Genomic DNA, 12346 nt, shown 5'->3' on the forward strand with positions numbered 1-12346 from the left:
CTATAGTTGATCCTTGAATGCTATGGACTTGTTCTTGCCTTGGTTTGTTTCACAAACATGTCTTCTTGATGATGCTATGCTTATCTTGTCATGCAATGACTGGTGGTGAGTGAATCGAGCTTGTTAAGTAGTGTACTTGCTGTTGCTGTTTTGCTAGGCTGAATCTGTTATTTCGTGATGCTATATAAACATGTTGCTACTAATCATTCTATGCATAATCTGGAGATGTTCTATAAACATGTTTTGATCTACATGTTATACCCTATCCATCCATGCCCCTGGTTGCATTTATAGCTTGCTGTAGCATGTTTTAATCTTGCTCCAAAGTTGCTTGATGATGTCGCTATCAGCCTGTTAACGTTAAGTTCACTAGTTCCCATGTGTTTTGCTAGTGTTCCATGCACCCTATGACCTTGCTCTTGCCATGCTTAGCTTCACAAATATGCCTTCTTACTGTTGGTTGCCTTGCCATGCCATGTATTGCTCTGTGGTGAGTGGTTCAAGCTCACCAACATGCCTACTTATTGTTGTTCCTGCCATGTTTGAATCTGTAATATTACTTGCCATGTTTACATGGGTGCCATCATATTTTCTGATCCTTTTTGGCTCATGGTCAGTAAGGGACTTTTGATCTATGCAATTAGTAGATTCATGCCATGCCTTTGTTTGCCATGATATGTTCCTGTAACATGTTGTTTGATAGCTCTCAACATTGCAACCTGATGTTATTTCTGATAAGTCTGAAACTGTTATTATTTGCAATCTTACCATGTGTTTTGGAGCATGTTCTAGTGATTTCTGGAGATAGCTCAGTGTTCATGTTTTGTTATACTTTACGTGTACTTCATGCCCATGCCTTTTGTTATTATGTTGGGGTGCTGTAGCATATTGTTTTGATGCTTGCAATATGCCTAGTTGCTGTTATGGACAGATTGTTGTTATGCCTTGTATTGTGTGTGTGTAGAACCGTTGCTCCGTTTTGAGTGTGCTCTATATGAAACTTGCTTGTTTTTGCATGTAGCTTCATATTATTATGTTGCATCCTTGTTTTGGTGTGTTTGCTTGATGTTTGGGTGCATTTTGCATCAATGCCATGTTTAACTTGTTTTGCTCATATCTTCTAGGCCGTAGCTCCGAACTAAATGAACTTTATATGTAACTTGACTAGAATCTCGTGTAGATCATCTTGGTGCATCTTAACTTGCTGTTTAATAACTTGAACATAAGGTTTATTCAGTTCTGGACCAATTTCGAAATTTGCATATGAGGACTTACCGGAATTGTTATATGTTGTTCCCGGCCTCATTTAAATTTGCCTTGATGTGTTCTTGTTTGTATCATCTCTTGTCATGAGTAGCTTCATGTAGCTTGGTCATGCATCATGCTTGTTGTGCATCATGCCTTGTTCATGTGTGGTGTGTTTACCTATGTTTTGTGCTTCTTCTTGTTAGTTCCTGTTTCGTTGCGATCTTGAGGATTCGTTCGTCTACGGTTGGTTCGGCTTCATCCGTTCGTCTTCTTCATGGACTCGTTCTTCTTCCTTGCGGGATTTCAGGTAAGATGACCGCTACCCTGGATCTCACTACTATCATTGCTATGCTAGTTGCTTCGTTCTATCGCTATGTTGCGCTACCTATTACCTGTTTATCAAGCCATCCGATATTGCCATGAACCTCTAACCTTTGACACCTTTCCTATGCAAACCGTTGTTTGGCTATGTTACCGCTTTTGCTCAGCCCCTCTTATAGCGTTGCTAGTTGCAGGTGAAGTTGAAGATTGCTCCATGGTGGACAGGGTTATTTTGGGATATCACAATATCTCTTATATTATTAATGCATCTATATATTTGGTAAAGGGTGGAAGGCTCGGCCTTATGCCTGGTGTTTTGTTCCACTCTTGCCGCCCTAGTTTCCGTCATACCGGTGTTACGTTCCCGGATTTTGCGTTCCTTACGCGGTTGGGTGATTTATGGGACCCCCCTGACAGTTCGCTTTGAATAAAACTTGTCCAGCAAGGCCCAACCTTGGTTTTACCATTTGCCTCACCACCACCTATACCCTTCCCTTGGGTCGGCCAACCCGAGGGTCATCTTTATTTTAGCCCCCCCGGGCCAGTGCTTGTCTAAGTGCTGGTCCGAACTAGAGTCCTTTGCAGCACCCCCTCAAGGAAACTTGAGGTCTGGTTTTAGTTGTACGGAGTGGTCATCCGGTGTTGCCCTGAGAACGAGATATGTGCAGCTCCTATCGGGATTGTCGGCGCATCGGGCGGCTTTGCTGGTCTTGTTTTACCATTGTCGAAATGTCTTGTAAACCAGGATTCCGAGACTGATCGGGTCTTCCTGGGAGAAGGTCTATTCCTTCGTTGATCGCGAGAGCTTGTCATGGGCTAAGTTGGGACACCCCTGCAGGGTATAAACTTTCGAGAGCCGTGCCCGCGGTTATGTGGCAGATGGGAATTTGTTAATGTCCGGTTGTAGATAACTTGACACCAGATCCGAATTAAAACGCATCAACCGCGTGTGTAGCCGTGATGGTCTCTTCTCGGCGGAGTCCGGGAAGTGAACACGGTTTCTGGGTTATGTTTGACGTAAGTAGGAGTTCAGGATCACCTCTTGATCATTGCTAGTTGACGACCGTTCCTTTGTTTCTCTTCTCGCTCTCATTTGCGTATGTTAGCCACCAGATATGCTTAGTCGCTGCTACAACCTCACCACCTTACCCCTTCCTTTCCCATTAAGCTTTGCTAGTTTTGATACCCATGGTAATGGGATTGCTGAGTCCTCGTGGCTCACATATTACTACAACAACAGTTGCAGGTACAGGTTGTGCGATGATCTTGACGCGAGAGCGATGCTTGCTTGTTTTGGAGTTCTTCTTCTGCTTCTTCGATCAGGGGATAGGTTCCAGGTCGGCAGCCTGGGCTAGCAGGGTGGATATTGTTTGAGTTTCTGTTTATGATTCATCCGTAGTCGGATGTTGTTCTGGTATGATGATGTTGTATTCGTGTGGCATTGTATGCCTTTTGTATGTATCCCCATCTATTATGTAATGCTGATGTAATGATATCCACCTTGCAAAAGCGTCTTCAAGATGCGCTTCTATCCTTGGTGGGACCTTCGAGTTCCTTTAGGATAGGGTTGCATCTTGGGCGTGACATTGGGGAAGGCTAGAGATCAAGATTCATATGGTAGGAATGGAATATCTTGGTCTCAACACATGAGTAGGTGGTTCTCTATCAGAAATGGTAAGTTGGAAGTGTAGGTTTGTTCTGATTGCTCTCTCTACAAATGAAGAGGAGGTGGAGGGGTATATATAGCCTCCACACAAAATCTAACCGTTACACACAATTTACCAAACTCGGTGGGACCGAATCGTTAAGCTCGGTCGGACCGATTTAGTAAACCTAGTAACCGTTAGTGATTTTCGGTGGGACTGACATGCATCTCGGTGAGACCGATTCGGTTAGGGTTAGGGCATAACGTAATCTCGGTAAGACCGATTACACAAACTCGGTGAGACCGATTTGGTAATAAGCTTTCCAGAGAGTTGGTCAGGTAAACTCGGTGGGACCGATTTGCTCTTTTCGGTGAGACCGAAATGTTACAAAAAGGAAACAGAGAGTTTACATTGCAATCTCGGTGGGATCGATCACTCACTTCGGTTAGACCGAAACATTACGAAGGGAAACAGAGAGATTACAACCCCATCTCGGTGAGACCGAGATCCCTATCGGTAAGACCGATTTGCTTAGGGTTTGTGGCAGTGGCTATGACATTTGGAATCGGTGGCGCCGGATAGGAAGAATCGGTGTGACCGATTTTGGCTTTGGGTTTAGGTCATTTGTGGATGTGGGAAAGTAGTTGAGGGTTTTGGAGCATATCAGAAAGCACATGAAGCAAGAGGCTCATTAAGCAACACCTCATCCCTCCTTGATAGTATTGGCTTTTCCTATAGACTCAATGTGATCTTGGATCACTAAAATGTAAAATGAAGAGTCTTGAGCTTTTGAGCTTGAGCCAATCCTTTGTCCTTAGTATTTTGAGGGATCCACTTTCATCATCCATGCCATGCCATTCATTGAGCTTTCCTGAAATAATAGTCTTGGAATAGCATTAGCTCAATGAGCTATATGTTGTTATGAATTACCAAAACCACCTAGGGATAGTTGCACTTTCAATCTCGCCCTTTTTGGTAATTGATGACAACATATAGATCAAAGCTTCGACAAATGATAATAAGATTGAATAACATCGTTGCTTTGAGAAGTATGTGATAAGCAAGAGCTCCCCCTAAATTTGTGCATAGTTTTAGATTTGCTTTGGACTGCAAATGCACAATGAGTTAGGCTCATGGGTTACTCTTCCATGTCACATACATCTTGGTGGAGCGCTCAAAATAGTAAACATTGAATACATGCACTCATCACCAAGCATAGTGAATGATCACATAAGGTAGATAGGATAATATCATCAAACATGCATAAGTGTAGCTTATGGATCAAACACATGATCATCAATGTCTCAAAAGCATAGTATCTCAACCAAAAGCGAACAAAGTTTGAAAAACCACCAAATAAAGCAAGAGAGAATAAAAGCAACGCACTCTCTCTCTCTTGAAGCCTATGATCTATACATTTTTCTCCCCCTTTGGCAACAAGTTACCAAAAAGTTCATAGAAAATGCATAGTGCTAGATCGACTCTCAGGCTTGATCTTCTGGTGGTGGTGTCCTGATAACTCCTTGGACGAAGGCTTCAGTTGAAGTAGAGGGTGCTGGAGTGGATGCTGGAGCTGGTTGCACTGGAACTGTAGGTGCTGTGGCTGGTGCTGAAGTTGTTGCTCTAGTGTCTGTCACTAGCACTGCAACTGACCTCTGGGCTCTGGGCACTCTGGCAAACACATTTGTGGTAGTCTTGCCCTGCCTCTCCTGCATATCATCCTGCAGCTACTCTACAACTGACTGAATCTCAGTTACTTTAACATCAAGGTCATGAAACTTGAGTTCCATGATTCTCTCAAGGCTCTCCTGATTCTGAGTGAGGGTGGCCAGTCCTTTCTCAATCCTTAGTGTAGATGCTATCAAGTAACCAAGCTGCTCCTGTTTGGTTTTCATGAAATATTCAGATGCTTCCTCTTGAGTTGGCATCTTGGCAGCCTTCTCCTTCTTTGCCTTCTCCTTCTTCTCCTGAGCTTGAACTGATTGTGGATCATTTTCATTCATGACAACCTCATTGTCCTCAAAGTCTGGATAAAGTGGAAAATGTTCCTTATCCAACTGATATCTCCCTGTGCCCATCTTTGAGTTGATCAATTCCTGAATCTGAGGTGCATATCCACAGCTCCTCTTTTGATCTGCTGCAGTCCTCTTGATTGTTTCAATCATCAGGCTCATGACTTTGAATTTCTGTGGCACATCAAACATATGCAGCATGTTGATGGCATGCCCTCTGATCATGTTATGGTCACCAGACTTGGGCAACAAAGTGTGCCTCAGGATCCAATTGATGGTTGGCAACCCTGACAGCAGAAAGTGAACTGATCCAAACTTGTGAGTCTCTACTGCCTTGTCTGGGATTTCCTTGTACATGTGAGCCATTGAGTTGTGATCCATCTTCTTCTTTGCATAAATGTCCAGGTCATCCTCATTTTCCTTGGGGGCATTTATTAGACTTGCCCATTCTTCAATAGTGGATTGGTACCTTGTACCTTCAGACATCCAAACAATTCTACCATCTGGGTAAAAATGTGCTGTGGAGTAGAACTGCATGATAAGCTCATCATTCCAGTGGGTGAACTTCTGTCCAACATAATTAGCAACTCCACAAGAAACAAAGCTTTCTTGCACTCCAGGATAGTGCTCTTCATTGTCCTTGATGTAGGTCCAGTCGGCCCACCTCATGTCACAAACTATGGGCTTCTTGTCCAACAGAATTTTTTCATAGAAGTCCTGCTGTTCCTTTGTATGGAACCTATAGTCAACATCAGTTCTTCTTCTTGAAGCATATGGATCTTCCATCCTCCACAGTCTCAGCCCTGAATCCTTCCTGATTCTCATGTCCTCAGCCACAGGATGGGCATCATTGTGGTCTGGTATCTTGGGCTTGAGCTTTCTTAAGACTTGACCTTCTTCATCTTCTTCTTCAGCAACATTGGGCATTGGGGCCTTGTTCTTCTCAGCAGCTGGAATACTCCTAGTATTCCTCTTTGGAACTTGCTTGGCCTTGGAAGCAGCTTTGGGTGCATCCTTGGGCTTAGATGTTGCAGCCCCTGATCTGATTGCATCACCCATAAGCTTAGGTGCCTTAGGTGCTGGTGCAGCATCCTCTTCCTCTCCTTCAGAATCTCTTCTCATAGAGGGCTTTCCAAGGACCTTGGCAGTTGTGGTTCTTGCTCTCTTCTTTTTCTTGTCTTGAGCACCATCATCCTCTGACTCAATTGTGAATTTCATAGTCTCTCCAGTAGGAATTTTCTGAGGTTTGGATGATGTATCTTTCCTTGCAGGTGCCTCTTTGGGTTGAGCCTGAGCTGGCACTTGAGTGGACTTTCTGGCCTTTGGCATTGGTGTCCTTTTGGCAGGAACTTTCTTCTTCAGACCTGGTTTAGTGCTCTGTGCAGAGCCATATTCTTTCTTGAGAACTACCTTCTTGGAAGTAGCCTCATCCTCCTCAGCTTTGTAATCTTCATCCTCTGAATCTGAAGTTCTTTTCCTCCTTTGCCTAGTAGCAGCCTTAGGCAAATTGCTAGGAGTACTTCTGCTCCCTTCATCTGTAGTTGAGGGACTAGTGCCCTCACTCAAGTCCATCTGCTCTTCTGACCTGTTCTGGCAGTCACTCTGATCTGACATACTACAAAAGCTGACTGCTGACCCTGTGAAGAGTTATAGATGAGATAGAATAGATGAGCATCACAAAATGCAGAGATTTTTGCAAAAGAATGATTCAAAAGTTCAGTTTTAGTTTTCCACAGAAAGCATTTCGGATCAACCGATTTTCAAACTCGGTGATACTGAAGCAGTTTTGGAACCTAAACTGATGATCTCGGTTGGACCGAGTCTCAGTTCGGTGGCACCGAGACTGCTAGGGTTTCACAGAATCCTCAAATCGGCCGCACCGATTAGTAATTCTCGGTCAGACCGAGAGTCACTAGTGCAATGACATAAGCCAAATCGGTGAGACCGAGTTTTTCAACTCGGTGGGTCCGAGATGGTTTCGGCGGAAACCTAACCCTAAAAATTTGAATCTCATCTAATCTATGGATTACTTTGGCTGGATAGAAGAGTCTCAATCGTGGCAAGAATCAATAAGAATACAATGTGCTAGGAATCAGACGTGGATAGCACAAAGATTGAGTCCATACCCTAACTTGGCGGTGGACTCGCTACGGCGGCAACGGCGGGGACGAAATCCATTGACGGCGGCGGAGACCAGCGACAGGAGGCTGCTGGCGACGAGGAGATGATCCGGAGACCTCCGATGGCAGAGCGAGCTATTGCGCAAGCGAAGGGTTTCAGAGAAATTTCCAAAAATTTGCCCGTGGCTATATATAGCCCGACCCTGTCGGTGTGACCGAGTGGAACAACTCGGTGGCACCGAGATGCATAACTGTGTACAGTTACAGCAAATCAGTGTGACCGAAAAGTTCAAATCGGTTGCACCAAGATTGAAAACTCAGATCAACTTAATGATCTCGGTAGGACCGAAATGGAGGAATCGGTCAGACCGAGAGTCACAAAGAGGTTTTTGGAAGTTTAAGTCTATGACGAATTGGGGACTCTGAGTGCTCCTCACACAGAGTGGTTCGAATCTGACTTGATCAAATTTTGTGATGTAGCATGAATAGAGTTTGAGATGAGAAAAGCATAGATAGCTAAAGAAGGTTCTTAGGCATTCTTGTCCATCCACTTGGCAAAAAGAAAAGAAACCAAACAAGCAAAACAACAAGTGGATGTCCTTGAATGAGTAAAATATGCACCAACATGCTCACACAATAAGATGGCAAATGAAATATGTGGCAAAGCATGCACAACCAATTCTAGCATCTGTCAAGCAATTGGCGATGACTAGGTCATCTATATATGAGTATATTGACTTAGGAGTCAAATGAGAACATTTGATCATAGGTCATACTCATCGTTTAAGCTCAAGTGGGGTTACCACTTTTACATAATGCATTGATGTGTTCACACCATTAGGGTTGCTTTGACTCAATTCTTAGAGTTAAGCTCCCCCTAGATGTGAGATCCCCCCTTAGAGGGATGAACTAACCTTGGGTTTTGTCGATGATGACTTCATGTAGGTGTTGAAGATGTAGATGCTCAATGTTGACGTAGATCATTTGGAGCAATCCTTTGGAGTGAGTTGCACTTTCAACTTACCTACATGGGTTAGTCCCACAAGGAACAAACAAAAATATCCATAGACATAGAGTGATGCACACACAAGATGATGTCCATGAAATCATTAGGTTACCTTGTCCCTTGCCTTACCAACATGAGGGTTTGTGACTCCTTGAACAAGTGCAAGATGTGGAAGTTGATTGCACTTGTTCTTGCCATAATGATATGAGTGAAGAATGTTGGCGGAATCACCCTCAAGAACTCTCTAGTTCTTCTTCAGGATCCACATCATCTTGATGGGAATCCTTGGAGTTGTAGTTGTACTTGATGAAGTAGAACTTGATGTAGTCTTGGGAACCCACTTGAACGAGGCTTTAGGTGCTTCTTCAAATGCATCAATCTCTTCTTGAAGCTTGTCCTTGCCTTTGTTCTTGTGGTCTTGTGGTGGAAGATCATCTTGAGCTTGTGTTCCCTTGAAGGAAGTAGGATCATACTTCTCTTGTTGAGGAACAAACTTTGTCTTGGGGTATTGATCTTCTTCCCACTCAACTCCATTGGCATTGAACTTTCGTTCAAAACCAACACCTTGATTCTTCTGGTGCCTTCCTTGCTTGCGTACAATTTCCTCGATTTGCTTACTCCCGGCAAGGCTCTTGTAAACACCCTTCTCTATCATTCCCTTCAATAAGCTATTTTCTTGCTCAAGTGTAACTTGGCTAAGAGAATCATTAGTGGAATCAAGAGAACTACTAGAAGCAACAATATTGGATTTGACATTATTATTATTGTTACTACTAGAGGAAGTATCTTTCTTGTACTTGTTACTAGACTTGACTTGAGGAATGTAAGTAGATAAGAGTAAACGCTTGGCAATATAAGAAGAACTTTTTTTGCGGAGATCATCATTGATTGCTTTTAAGAACTTATGCTCTTGCTCAAGATTGAGCTTTTCAAAGCGTAACTTCTTATGAGCCCTTAAAAGTTCTCGATGATCTTCGAAGATAGTTTCATGAGCCAACTTAAGAGTGTTTAGTTCTTTAGTTAGAAGCTCAATCTTCTCCTTATCATTGTCATTCGTTTTATCTTGATTAGCATGATTAATTGACGTTTCATCATAGTATTCATCACTAGAGTTGTCAACAAGTAAATCATCATCCACAAGCAAGTCATCTTCATCACTATTGAAATCAACATACTCAGGATGTGTTACCTTTGGACCTTTGGCCATGAAGCATCTTCCAACACCTTCATTTGGTGAATCAAATATGTCGTAGGAGTTGGTTGACACAAGTGCTAGACCGGCAACACCTTCATCTTAAGTATATTCGGAGTCGGAGTGATAGCTTCTCTCGGAGTGATTGTCGGGGTCGGAGCCGGAAACCCATTCACCAACATGAGCTTGATGTCTTCGTTTTGTGTAGCTCCTTGATGACTTGTCCTTCCTTTCCAAATCCTTGCTTCTCCGTGAGGGTCTTCGTTCATAATGATCATCTCTACTCCTCCTCTCTCTTGGTGGTGATTCTTCTCTTTTGCTTCTTCTTCTTGGAGAATCTTCTCTTCTTTTGTAGGGTGTCGTACACTCATTGGAATAGTGTCCAGGTCTCCCACAATTGTAGCAATTGTGCTCACGACTAGAAGATCTCTTGTCATTGTAAGATCTTGATTTGGAGCTTCTTTCTTTGCTTCTACTCTTGTAGAATTTGTTGAAGTTCTTCACCATTAAGCTCAATTCTTCATTGAAGGTTTGTTTATCACTTGATGATGTGGGGGCTTCACTTGAGGCTTTGTAAGCACCACTTGACTTGTTGTGAAGTTCCTCCTTATCCTTGAGTGACATCTCGTGAGCACCAATTCTTCCAATGACTTCCGTTGGCTTGAGATCTTTGTAGTTTGGCATCATTTGAATCAACATGCACACGGTATCATACTTTCCATCCAATGATCTTAGGATTTTCTTGATGATGAATTTGTCGGTCATCTCTTCACTCCCTAAGCCGGCAATCTCATTTGTGATAAGAGCAAGCCTAGAGTACATTTCAGCGACACCTTCACCATCCTTCATTTTGAACTTGTCAAGCTGACTTTGGAGCACATCCAACTTGGATTCCTTGACGGACTCGGTACCTTCATGCATATCAATCAAAGTATCCCAAATTTTCTTTGCATTCTCAAGACGGCTGATTTTGTTGAATTCTTCGGGGCACAATCCGTTGAAGATGATATCGCATGCTTGAGCGTTGTATTGCAGCATCTTCAATTCTTCCGCATTAGCTTCAAGGTTCGGTTTTCTCCCATCGAAAAATTCACCTTGCAAGCCAATACAAATAATTTCCCAAACGGCGGGGTTACGTCCGAGAATATGCATTTTCGTGTTATGCTTCCAACTAGCAAAATTAGTACCATCAAAGTAAGGACCTCTACGGTGATAATTTCCCTCGCTAGACGCCATACTCTCCTAGGTTGTGAAACCAAGGCTATGACCACCAAAAGCTATGGAAATAAAAGCAAATGGAGACCAAAGCTCTGATACCACTTGTAGGACCTTGAAGTATGTCTAGAGGGGGGTGATTAGACTACTTGACCAATAAAAACTTAACCTTTTCCCAATTTTAGAGTTTGGCAGATTTTAGCTACTTTAGGACAAGTCAAGCAATCATCACACAATTCAAGCAAGCATGCAAAGAGTATATAGGCAGCGGAAATTAAAGCATGCAACTTGCAAGAAAGTAAAGGGAAGGGTTTGGAGGATTCAAATGCAATTGGAGACACGGATGTTTTTGGCGTGGTCCCGATAGGTGGTGCTATCGTACATCCACGTTGATGGAGACTTCAACCCACAAAGGGTAACGGCTGCGCGAGTCCACGGAGGGCTCCACCCACGAAGGGTCCACGAAGAAGCAACCTTGTCTATCCCACCATGGCCATCGTCCACGAAGGACTTGCCTCACTAGCGGTAGATCTTCACGAAGTAGGCGATCTCCTTGCCCTTACAAACTCCTTGGTTCAACTCCACAATCTTGTCGGAGGCTCCCAAGTGACACCTAGCCAATCGAGGAGACACCACTCTCCAAGAAGTAACAAATGGTGCGTTGATGATGAACTCCTTGCTCTTGTGCTTCAAATGATAGTCTCCCCAACACTCAACTCTCTCTCATAGGTTTTGGATCTGGTGGAAAGAAGATTTGAGTGGAAAGCAACTTGGGGAAGGCTAGAGATCAAGATTCATATGGTAGGAATGGAATATCTTGGTCTCAACACATGAGTAGGTGGTTCTCTCTCAGAAATGGTAAGTTGGAAGTGTAGGTTTGTTCTGATGGCTCTCTCTACGAATGTAGAGGAGGTGGAGGGGTATATATAGCCTCCACACAAAATCTAACCGTTACACATAATTTACCAAACTCGATGGGACCGAATCGTTAAGCTCGGTCAGACCGATTTAGTAAACCTAGTGACCGTTAGTGATTTTCGGTGGGACTGACATGCATCTCGGTGAGACCGATTCGGTTAGGGTTAGGGCATAACGTAATCTCGGTAAGACCGATTACACAAACTCAGTGAGACCGATTTGGTAATAAGCTTTCCAAAGAGTTGGTCAGGTAAACTCGGTGGGACCGATTTTCTCTTTTTGGTGAGACCGAAATGTTACAAGAAGGAAACAGAGAGTTTACATTGCAATCTCGGTGGGACTGATCGCTCACTTCGGTTAGACCGAAACGTTACGAAGGGAAACAGAGAGATTACAACCCCATCTCGGTGAGACCGAGATCCCTATCGGTAAGACAGATTTGCTTAGGGTTTGTGGCAGTGGCTATGACATTTGGAATCGGTGGCGCCGGATAGGAAGAATCGGTGTGACCGATTTTGGCTTTGGGTTTAGGTCATTTGTGGATGTGGGAAAGTAGTTGAGGGTTTTGGAGCATATCAGAAAGCACATGAAGCAAGAGGCTCATTAAGCAACACCTCATCCCTCCTTGATAGTATTGGCTTTTCCTATAGACTCAATGTGATCTTGGA

The sequence above is a fragment of the Triticum aestivum genome, chromosome 2B (genome assembly GCF_018294505.1).
Source record: "Triticum aestivum cultivar Chinese Spring chromosome 2B, IWGSC CS RefSeq v2.1, whole genome shotgun sequence".
Classification (NCBI taxonomy): domain Eukaryota; kingdom Viridiplantae; phylum Streptophyta; class Magnoliopsida; order Poales; family Poaceae; genus Triticum; species Triticum aestivum.